This window comes from Galleria mellonella, unplaced genomic scaffold (assembly GCF_026898425.1).
Source record: "Galleria mellonella isolate WM207_F2 unplaced genomic scaffold, CSIRO_AGI_GalMel_v1 utg33, whole genome shotgun sequence".
In the NCBI taxonomy this organism is placed as follows: Eukaryota; Metazoa; Arthropoda; class Insecta; order Lepidoptera; family Pyralidae; genus Galleria; species Galleria mellonella.
Window position 1 is genome coordinate 10465346 of NW_026442079.1, and position 13318 is coordinate 10478663.

Below are 13318 nucleotides of genomic sequence, written 5' to 3' on the forward strand. Positions count from 1 at the left end.
CTTTGGTTATATATTTTGAAAATTTTATACTGTATAAAAGAATCGGTCACAGTTTGCAATGATATCGAACTATTGTATTACGCCTACGATTTATAAGTAAGCAAATCATATCATTTTATATTGTACTGAATTACTTGATAGTCTTTTAATGATTATATAATTGTAATATTATAATAAAACGGTGGCTATGTGCGCTTGAGTTTTATTTTATAATCCGGTGAGATCTTGTGAAACTTTAATACCTAATCGTTAATAATAATTATCTTCGACAACATATAGTCCCAAAGTAAGCAAATCTTGCACTATGGGTTCTAAACACTGAGGGAGACTTTGTACAAAAGTCGTTTGCTTGGGTACCTCTGTCCCATTCGTGTTTAAACCTTAAAACAGTTGTGTTTGCATGGCTATTTCGGTTTAAAGGGTGGGATATGGCGTGATTTTACAGAATTTTGAAGAATAATCGGAGGGGGGGGGGGATATCATGGGCAAAACAGTATCCTCTGTTATATACGTGGTACTGCTCATGTCTATAGGCAACTTTCCATCAGGTGGGCCGTCAGCTTGTTTGCCATTCTAAGTTGTATAAAAAAAAAACATCGAAAACATAACTAAAGCTCGTGCATACAGATCGTGTGGAGGTCGAACTCAAAACCATCGTAAAGAGTGTTAAACCGCTACACCACCACACTTGTAATCTACTGGCAAAATCTCTATGTGTCAGACATTTAAATGTACAATATAATTTAACCTTTAAAAGCCTGTTTTTTTTTAATCAAATTAAAAATATATAAGTGTATCCTTTACTGTTTACTCATTAGTATTTTTTATATTTATATAAAAATCTAAATATTTTTATATATTTATTTTGAAAAAAAACTTTTGGTAACATGTAAACAGCCAAATATTAAAATAAAATCGATTGTAGGCGTCCAATGTGATTTATAACCTCGGTATCAAATTTGAAACTTAAGGTATTTAAGGGTTCATCAACATATCAGCCTTTTAAGGTATCGCTAGTAGTTGTCATGTTTAGCAGGAGGGTTGGCAACTGCAGTTAGACTTTTAGAGATGTTCTAAGAGGAACGCTGCTGTTCAATCCTCGTTCTTAGTTCTATTAGTCGCTTCTTACGACACCCACGGGAATGGAAGGAGTGACCTAATCTATGCCTCGACATATAGCAATATATAATTAAGAAATTTGTAAACTTTTACCACTCTTCTAACTATTTGAGAATAAACCTGGACAGATCTCATTAATGATGTAAAGACGGAAACGTTTGAAAAATATTTGCTTATACATTAATATTTTAAGCTTAATAAAAAAAGCAATGATACAGAGATAGGCAAGAAATAATTAGTATAAAAGTATCCTATAAGCTAATATAGGATGCCATCTACCCTATCAGGTTGTGGGGAAAAGGATTGTTAGCAATGGAGTTCGACAGCCCCATTACTAGCAATATTAGCCCTATTAGGTCGACCTCCACATGGTTACCCCTGGAAACCATCGTGAACAATTCTTCATCCTTCAGACTTGCTTCATCCTCATCTATCATCCTTCATCAGTGCCCCGCCTGTATATACCGATACCATTCCATTATCACCCATTAAAAAAATACCCTATCAGGTCGACCTCAACTCGGTCTCCCTTAGAAACCATCTTGGTTAATTGACCTATTTCGTTCTTACCTATCATCTATCACTGGTGTTACACCAGCGTAATGCGATAGTGCAATCGGGGTTACCATTCCATCTTTGGTAGCAGGTTGATGTCTGCAACTGAAATAAGACGTCAGTTTAAATCATTTTAGGGTCAATAACTGAAAATCGACGTCAATATCACGATTAATTGCTACCTGAGATATTACCGATTTAAATATATATAGATGCCATATATTATATTTGCCTTTAGGATTCTTAGGATAAACCTGCGTCATACAACTAATAAATAATACAGTTAAACAGTTTCTTCGAATATTATTTTTATTAATAATTTAATTATTGTTATAAAATCGTATAACATTGTAATTTTTTTTTATTATTTTACAACATAAGTAATACCAGTTGTTTGCAAAATAGGTACGTAGGTATATAAGAAAATCACATAAGATGAATATACGTCTTCGTTGACAAACAACCAGGACCGTAGGTAGGTAGGGCAAAAGAACTTAGTTTAGGTAGGGTACAAGCCATAAGTAAGTGACGTCGAAAAAGTAAATCTGATTAATTTTATTGGGGCCTTGTATTTTAAGGTAAAGCATTGGGCTTTTGAAGTTAGGGCATTGCCCCTCAATGCCCGTCCGCACCGCAAGCTACGGCCATGTAAACAACTAATTCTATTGCATAAAGAAATTGCATCGTTTTCATGTATTACTATTAAAATATTTTAATTAGAAATATTTAAAATAAATCTAGGTTTTCTCTTTATCCGAAGGCGGTTTTTGTCCTGGGGCTGAAACAAACGAAAAATGTTTAATTTTAAATAACTCTGACTGTTACAATTATCCTTACTATGGGATTTTTATACTACGTTGAAATTTTATTTTTGGATAATAAAATAATCGAATAAAAAAATCTAGAAAAATTGTTACTATCGAAGACTTTATTTAAGGGATGAGAAAGGAATCGTAACCCCGCCTGCGCTATCGATATGCACTGACTTGGCACCAGTGTTTTTATTTTTATATATATATATATATATATATATATATATATATATATATATATATATATATATGTGTGTGTTAGACTCCATTACAAACAATTCCTTTGCATCATTCACCACTATCTCATGTAAATCCATTAAAAAAGCTTATAGTGAATTCATCACAATTTGCCAACTAACCTAATTTCCTCCTCTCCCATTATCCCCCATTAGTACACTGCCATCGCAAACTATGTAGGTGAGGTTACCATTCTATATTATTTTACCCATTAAAAATCTACATCGACACTAGGTATTTTGAACTCTACGTCGTTACATTAATGATGAAATAGAGTTATCTCACGTAATTGCTGTCCTTTATCCCAATAGAAAAATTTAATGAACGATTGATCACGCTTCGCCGCTTCGTCCTTCAAGTCGGCCTTCAGAGATTTCCGCAAAGTCTTTGCCGCTATGTTCGAGTAATTTACGTAACTGCAAAAAAATGTAAACGAATCAAATTGGTATTTTTTACTAGTCTTACCAAAAGAAGTTATATCTGTATAAAAAAAAATTAAATGAAATTGAATGTTGTGAGCATGAAAACACTTTTAAGGCAAAAACAATACAATTTAAAAACGCGAATTACCGTTAATTGCGTGAAATTTTTTAATATCACGTTGTATTGGTACAAATATTGGAGCTAATATTTTGGTTTATCCATTTAAAATAAATTCTGAATAGTTTATGGACAGAAACATTCTACACAACCAGTTCGTATTGTAATATATGACTTTTGGCAAGGAATATCAGTATTTTGCTCTTTTGAGAGCAAAACAATAAACTGAGTTGTGACCACGTTACTGTGGCACACTCACGAAAAATTATGTTACCTCATTTATGTATTTTCCTTTTTTTTTTTTGTATATTTATTTCTTTTATTTGTTTCTTAAGTATGTACCAATATCTGGTGTTATTTGTGTGCTATAAGTGATGCATATAAATTATATATCTATGTATAATAAAAACCATTAAATGAATGCAGTTTAGACTCTACCGCTCGTGATGGAAGGTCGAAGAATACTACATATTGATATATATTCAGATATTCAATACATACTTCAGCCCAGCCATCCTCCACGTGCTCATGCTTGCAAATTTTTCTCATGTACTATAGTAAGTAATAGACACATTAATACTAATCGTAATAAATAATTAAAATCCCTTTACGAACGTAGGGGAGAAATGTCATAGATAATACAGTCAGTAAATGTATTATTTTATCTATTTTTTGATAAAGAACAAATAAATAGGTTTTATATGCCTTAATAATTTTGAACCTAATTCATTTTATTCTAATAAATGATTTTCAAAACATTTTATTTCGTTGATACGTACCTAATAATTACATAGCAATGAAATATCTAATAACAGATTTATTTATAATATTAATAAAATGTGCACTTTAAGAAGAATATAAAATTTATGTACCTAACTAAATAACAGCTAAGTGTCAACACATGTTAGTACGGTCTATTCAATTGGATTAATTTATTAATTTTATATAATTATTTCGTTATTCGTTGCATATTTAAAATCGACTATATCGTAAGATTCGATGCCGTGTGGTCCCGGCATAGAATGAACTACACCTTTCTTTCCCGAGGGAGTCATAAGAGGTGACTAAGGGAACTTAATGATAGAGGGATGGGTAGCAGTGTCCTTCTTAAAACATCACCGAAATCTAACAGCCGTTGCCAACCTGCCTGCTAAGCATGGCAACTACTATTAAAACCCCCTAATAGGGTTCCCCTGTGTTTAGCAGTGGACTATTAGCAGCTGTTACAATATCTCAACTAGACTTTTACCACTAATCCAACTTAACCCCAAATTAACATGGACAAAATTTCACAATATATACAGAAAATATCATGTTTTTAATGTATTCCTGCAATTAGTACAATAAAATCTAATAAATAAAATAAGTTACTGTATAACTAATTACTTTGTAGATTCAAAATCAATTGATTTTAAAACAAATTCTCAACATATTGAAGTAAAAATTATTTCTATATGTAACATAAAAAAGTATAGAATTTGCCGTCAAAAAAAATGAGTATGTATTGTACTGGTATAAACAATACATCTAAGTAGTAGCTATTATATAAGTTCGTTGCATAAATATTACGTTGCATCGTTAGATAGAAAATATGTCTTATTTCTCTGTTCTGAGGTTACACCACTGTTCCATTACACAACAGGTGAAGCTGCCGCGGGTACGTGGATTCGGTCAGGTGCGCACGCGTACTATAACTCTTTAATTCGTGCAGTTTAGACGTAGATGACTAATGTTTAGTTAATATGTTAATATTATGGCTAGTTCCGGTAAGCGCACGTCATGAGACTCATCTATTCGTTTTCTTTAAAATTTCCTTTTGTTATTCGATGGAGATTTTATTTTAAGAATTGTGTCCATATAAAGTAATTCGCCTTCTTCTTCTTCTTATCAGGCTTTTAAGTGGTATCCCTGTACGGGCAAACGCAGTATAGGACGACCTCCCCGTAGATGAAATGACGAACTCAAAATCATTGCAGAGAGCCAATGGATGCAGATGACTCAGGACTGTTCCTTGTGACAGTCTATGAGAGAAGCTTATGTCCAGCAGTGGACGAAAAATTACTAAAATGATGTTGATTAGGATGAAAGTAATTCACAAGGAAATCGATTACTGTCACTGCCAGTGGCGTAACAATAGGGTGGCAGGGCTGGCATAATGCTACGGGCCCCCGACCCGAAAGAGCCCCGGCTCAAGAGGCCGCGAACTCAGATTTTTTTCTTTACATTGTACCTGAGTATTTTATTTTACTTGAAAAGCTTTTTTTTTTTTTACTGACAGAGCCCCATCAAATAATTTGCCACAGGCCCCAAATGGTATAGTTACGCCGCTGGCCACTGCTCTTTAAATTTACAACTAACTAGCTTTTGCACGCTATTACATACTCGTGCATTTTAGAAGTAGTAAACCATGAAATAGACTACTTCTAAATAACGTATCAGGATGAAGTGTATACCAGATTTTAAATTAGATCTTCAGGGACACAACTGTGAGCCGCATCCAGTTGTTTTTACGTAGATAAACTAAAACAGCAAATATGAGCAGGTAACCTAGTCCCCACACTGGGAGTACTTGCGTCGTGAGTGATAGCTGTATTTTAAAAACTATTTACTTTTGTTAATTTAGTCGATGATTTACAATGACAGAGAGGTGTTTATGATTAAGCTATAGGTGTACTTATAGATATTTATTTTTGAAATGCTCGCATTTTAATTCCAAAATCTATTTCAGTAACTGGGTTACATCAAGTCGTATCTTAAAATAAACTATTATTAAAATGTCAACGACATCCTATTTGATGATTTCTCTTTGGACACATTGTTTAACTCTTTAAATCGTGAACATTTTCACTCTTCCCAGAAACTCTTCTTCTTCTTTTTCTTTTCATTAAACTAATCCCATAAAAATAACTACCTAGTAAACATTACGCCGACTTAATATTTTTAATGCACACTTTTGATAAATACTGTTTAAATAAACAGTGTTTTAAATATATTTTATACTAAGACCGTGACTGTTGTTAGAATTCTATTAATGAATATAATGAATAACTAGTTCTTTACGTCCATATGAAGACATAATTATTCGCTTACTTACAAGAAATATAATGATGTATTAAGGTTTTCATATATTTATAAATTCCTCTTGTATCTGTTTAGGAATCTAATGTAATAATTTATTACAAGTTTTTACTTCAAGGCACTTGATTAACTGGGACATAACCGGTATATATCTTTCTTCATACCTATTTAATATCTATAAACTAATTCGCTTTTACATCCTAATAATATTATAAATAAATATGATTTACAGATTCTATTTATAAATAATAAATGTTTGTTAGTTTTTCACGCAAAAACTACTGAACGAATTCGAATAAAATTTGGTACACTGATAGGTTATATCCTAATTTTGCATATAGGGTGCTTTATGTACTTCAATCGGGCCGAGGTTCAAGATTATTTATTTTTGAAACATAAACAGAAACATCAACAATACAATATGTCCGACATATTTAGCCTATATACCATACAAACATATTTAAACATACAGATAGTACAAAATTACATATACAAGTCAACTTCATTATAATTAATCATCTATATATTCAGATTTTAAATACATCGAAATAAAATAATACGAAATTGTCAGGCAAGAATAAAAGAACGATATATATTATTTATTATGTCAAATTTTATCATTCAAGAATTCACATACAGTTATGAAGGAATCAGTCAAAACTATTTATCACGAAAAATTGTATGAAAAAGTTGACCCGTTCTTCTCGAAGCATCTCTATGGAGACACTCTATCTATATATGGTAATCTAAGGGTGAGACATGGTGGTGAAATTACAGGGTATAGAGGTTTTTTTTTATGGGTGAAAATGATATAGTAACCCCGCCTGCGCTAACGGGATACGCTGGCGGAGCACCAGTGAAGGGTGATAGATGAGAATGAAAACAGGCCAGTTAGCCCATCATGATGAATTCATCAGGAATTAACCATGATAGTTTCCAGGGAGAACCGCGAGGAGGTCGACCTTGTTGGGTATATTGCTAACAATGGGATTCTCAGTCTCCATTACTAACAATCCCTTTCCCCCCTAGGGTATAGAGGTTATAGCACTATAGTCCTCAAGAGTAGCAATGCATGTAGTGTATTAGTGCACTCAATGATGTCAATCGCCTATGTTCATGTCTATAGCCGATAGTTGTCGCACTCTATCAGGTATGCCGACACCTTGTTTGTCATTCTATCATAAAAAAAAAATATTATCGACTATATTATCTATGTTTGTAATAGATAATATCCTACATCGATATTAATATAGGCCCACTACATACATACATAAATATATAACTTACATCATAACGCTTTTTAATGTTACAAGGCTGGGCATTGTATCTTTTCCTATACTAAAAAGATTTCCTATACTAAATTTTGTTAAAATACTCTTTAAATGAAATTATTAACAAATCGAAATCTTCAGTAAAGTAATCGCTTTTTATTTGTGCTATATGTACTAATTGGTACTAGCAGACTGTCATAAGACCATAAGGTCTCGTCAGTTATTATTATTATTTATGATGTTCTATTGAAACAAAGCATATAACTATAATAATCAGATGGCTGTGTAGAAAAAACCTCATTATTTTTTGTACATTCACTTTTAATACAGAAATTCCGTTATAACAAAAACGTACACAGCCGAACTTTTTCTCTTTAAAGGATAAACCCATCTGGATAGGGATTTACTTTCAGTTTTCCTTACATTGGTCCCCTTAATCATCTTTTACAACTTCCTGAAAAGAAGTACGTTGTTACAATTCAATATTTTAATATTGCATTCAGTCTTCTTCCTATATCACGGGTTAAAAAAATTCGAAAACGCCAAATACCTATTAGATTTATAATGATTATCAGTTATTTTACATCAAAAGTTTGTTTTTAAACCATAATATATGTTAAATTTATAATTGATATATAATAATGTAATTTAATAATCCACACATAAATTAAGCATTAGCAACATGCATATATTTTTCCTCAAGCGAGACATATTAATGCATTGGTAATTCTTTTGTATTTCAGTATGAACTTTACCAACCTATAAGGAAGTAAAAATTATTATATATAATCTAATAGCACCTAATGTAAGGTTCATATGTAAATACTGGTTTATTCTATTGTAAACTTGGAAAAGATAAAAGACACGCTGTGTAGTTTTTAATAATAGGATGTTTAGTCGACGACCCACGTTGTTGCTATTTCTATATATAAAACAGTCTCATTATAGAGACAAAGTAGGAGTACAATGCGTGACCACTCCTTAGGATCGACAGGATCTAAGAGATAAAAATTTTTTTATTAAACCTAAAATGGCAAACAAGCTGACGACCCACCTGATGGAAAGCGGTAATCGTCGCCTATAGACATGAGCAGTACTAAAGACATAACAGAGTATACTGTTTCACCCATGATACCCCTCATGATTAAGGAAACAAAGCATATTAATTTCTGCACCAGTACGAGAAATGGAACATCTTACTAATAAAATGAAATTGTAACTCGACGATGTTTGTAATATGTGCCCTACTTCGAAAAAAATATATGAGGGTTCTTAATAAGAGCAATAAATAGAAACCCAAGCAATAACTTTTAGAAGTTCTGTTTTTTTTTTTTTAATAATATGTTGTAAAGCTTTGTCTCAGGGTACACATGACATTAGAGCTAACGTGTTCCTCTCATTGCCGTGTGTGCTAGGAAGTAATGGAATAACAGACATCGTACAGCAACCTCTATGAGAAAGAGAAATAGCACTTCTATTAAAATTCACCGATGTAGTAACGGAAACTGAGGAAAGCATGAAAATTGTTCAGCAAATTTTAACCACGCATTAAGATTTTCATTAAACGTCGTTATATAATTTCATGGCTTATTGGATTGTATTGGGGCTACTGATGGGCAGCAGTGTTCCTCTTAAAACATCTCTAAAGCCTGGCTGCGGTTACCATTCCGCCTACCAAACGTGGCAACTACTGGCAAAACTCCCCAACCCTGAAAATGGTATCAAATTTGGTGTAGTATTTTCTGCGTGATGCCAGAACAAACCTATAGACAAAGTTTCTAAAAATTATTGTTTTAGCTTCTATATTGGTCTTATTAAGTCCCCTCATATCCAGTTTTCTTAATTGTATCCCATGTACAGGCACGTCTGTACAATTGCGCAATTTTATTAGATTAAAAAAAAATATTAATATTATTGTCAGAAACTTGTTTTAACCGAAAAGGAGTAAAACGTTTACTTTTTTTAGAGAAGGATAGAAATTTTAATTATTTCATAAGTATTATTTGTATTGGATGATGCAGCAATACGTACTCTGTGTTCTACGTCATTCAAGCAAGAGTTTTAACTAAAAGATAATTTATGACTGCGTATTTAGATATTCACAAGGCTTAATCACTCCACCTTCTTATTCATAAAACCTTCAAACGTCTCTCAAATATGTTTCAGCTATTGAAGTGCTAAATTTCCAAATTGAAAAAAAGTAACAGAACACTAATAATTGAAATAGATTAGTAAGTTTTAATTTTTAGGAAATCTCTCTCTCTATCCCATTCGTGTTACTACCGTGAAGCAGTTGTGTTTGCATGTCTATGTTTCGGTTTGAAGGGCAGTAAATTTACAGGGTACAGAGGAATAACACCTTAGTCCTCGAGAATGGGAACGCATGGGAGAGTATCATGGGCGAAACAGTATACTCTGTTATGTCCATGGTACCGTTCATGTTTATAGGCGACAGTTACCACTTTCCGCCAGATGGGCTATCAACTTGTTTACTATTCGAAGTTGCTTGAAAAACCTATTATCAATTTATATTTATGAACATACTAATACTCTTCTTATCCCGTCTGGGATATGATATGAAGATAGATTGATAATTATTAAAATAATTACATAATTAAAATATATTATATATTGCACAAAAGTTACGTGTCTATGCACAAATTTGAATGTACAGATAGATATAACACGTAACAAGCATAAATGTCAAATAAGCAACAATACAAGTATTGTGCAATTGTTTAGTAATAAAGTAGTTATAGAATAAATAATTTAGGTACTAATATAAGTATGTTACAATTTCGTCATATTTTGTAGTTTTATACCAATCGATTAACTATTTATTTATTATAATATAAACATAAGAAATGAACGTTTAAGTACGTTTAAGAACGTTTAAGAACGCTTAAGTAATCGTAAGCGAAAATAACACTTTAATTACAGATTTAAAGTTACAAAAATATGCGGGGGACAGTTCATACATAAATGATGTTAGCGCTTTCGTTTTAGTACTAACCATCTATTTTTTAAATGTAATTTATAATCACATTTATTGAGGCAATAATAAATACTGCAAAAATACTGCAAAAAACTGAATATAATTCCCTTTCGTTCGTGTTGATCATCATCATATCACCCTTTAACTGTCCACTGCTGAACTTAAGCCTTCCCCTTGGTGGTTTTGCCAGTAGTTGCCACGCTTGGCAGACGAATTGGCAACCGCAGTCAGGACTTCAGAGATGTTTTAAGAAGGACACTGCTGCCTACGTCTCGCCCTCCCTTAGTCGCCTCATACGACACCCATAGGAAAGGAAGGGGTGACCTATTCTATGCTAGAACCACGTATTAAATACTATAAATTCTTATTGTTGTTTCCACACAGACTTTGTACAAAAGTCGATTGCTTGGGTACCTCTGTCCCATTTGTGTTTCAACCGTGAAGCAGTTGTGTTTGTATGGCTGTGTTTCGGTTTGAAGGATGCGATATGGCGTAAATTTACTGGGTAAAGAGAAATAACACCTGAGTCCTCGGGAATGGCAACGCATGGGGGGTATCATGGGCGAAACAGAATGCTCTGTTATGTCCATGGTACTGCTTATGTCTATAGGCGACGGTTACCACTTTCCATCAGGTGGGCCGTCAGCTTGTTTGCCATTCTAAGTAGTATAAAAAAATAAATAAACAAAAACACAGATATATTCGTTGTATGGCGTAGTTTTTTTTAATGGGTGAATATGAAATGGTAACCTCGCCTGCACTATTACATGTATCGGGGCACCAGTAAAGGATGATAGGTGAGTATAAAGCAAATCAACATCATGAAGAATTTAATAATAAATCAATCACGTTGGTTTCCAGGAGGAACCGCGAGGAGTTCGACCTGATAGGGTTTATTGCTAGTAATGGGGTTGCTAATCCCCATTACCAACAAGGCCTTCTCCCTCCAGTATGGCGTACTTAGGTGGGTAAAACCTACGTCAGCTTACACCGAGACTATCTTACTAGACTAGATATATCTTGCCGGTGCTTCCATATGTTACAGTAATAAGTGCGTATAATAGAAAAATGGTATACTTGTTGACGAATATTGTAATAATACAAGTGCATCCTACGCATACCTTCCCCGCACCGTCAATGCATCTACTTTGTGCGTTGTCAATATATTAATTTTTATTTGCATGCAAAAAATGAGGATCGAGAATTGAAAAAAAAAATAACACAATAGAAAACCAGGAAACCCCTATTGTTCTAGAACTATCTAGACAAGTTCAGATATACGAATATATACCTGCCCACTATCTGGCTAATTTTTTTTTGTAGGCCATGCATCTTTTCCTTAGAAGGAATATATGTTGTTCGTGCGGAAACGGATTATTAGTGATGGGGTCTAATGACCCCATTGCTAGCAATATACCCTATCAGGTCGACCTCCACGCGGTTCCTCCTGGAAACTATTATGATTATATCTTGTTGAATTCGTCACAATGAACTAACTGACTCGGTTTCATCCTTACCTATCATCTTTCACTGGTATCCCGCTAACGTATACCGATAGCGCAAACGGGGTTATCAAGTCATTTTCACCCATAAAAAATTATATATAATATATATATCTTGTCCGTCAACTATCAGAGCAATTTGTTATTAGAATAAATTATCGTTATTTGATATAATCATTATTTTTCATTTAATGAATAAATAATTAAATTTACACACTTCACTTTTTCCTTCTTTTATAGGCTAAACACAAAACAAAACTCAGAGTTTGAAGTTTATGAAATTGCTTAGAATTTTAATCGGTGCGTGTCAAAATTCATGAATTTTGACTAGCGATGTTTCATATAAACTATAAGGTACTTCCTCTTGATCACAAAAAAAAAATCATATTTTTTTTTATCCACAATGAACTGACAATCGTCATAAATGTCCTAAGTCGAAGTAAACGATGCGCTCGCCGTGACGGTGCAACGGTTACTAATGACTTGAAACGCACTATTGAAATTTTTTTTAAATGTACGTATATATACAACAATCAGTGATGTCCAATGGGCGTCCGTTTCTTTGCGTTGAACCAGTCTATAGCAGCGGGAGCTGGCCTAAATCCTGCGCATGGCGGTAGAAAATATCTCAGTTTTCTCCGTCGCACATGACCAGTGAATAATCCACTGATGATGAGTTTGAGCATATGGCACCGAGTGCATGCTTGACCATCTCAATATGAACGCAAAGATCCTTTGACGCCTTTTTGGTGTTGTTAAATAAAATGGGATTTAATAGTAAAATCAAGTAGTGAAGTTTCTTTTTGAGAAAAGTTAAAGAGCAGTCGAGGTATTAAGATGCCAAGACATAATAAAAAACATACTTTCTTCTACTATTTTCTTAGATGGAGACTTTGTACAAAAGCTGTTTGCTTGGGTACCTCTGCCCCATCCATGTTTCAACCGTAAAGCAGTTGTGTTTGCACGGCTGTGTTTCAATTTGAATGGTGGGATATGGTGTGAATTTACAGGGTACAGAGAAATAACACCTGAGTACTCAGGAATGGCAACGCATAGGAGGTAACATGGGCGAAACAGTATACTCTGTTATGTCCATGGTACTGCTCATGTCTATAGGCGACCGTTACCACTTTTCATCAGGTGGGCCGTCCGCTTGTTTGCCATTCTAAGTTGTATAAAAAAAAAAGTATCGGAGTCTAAAAATTTTTT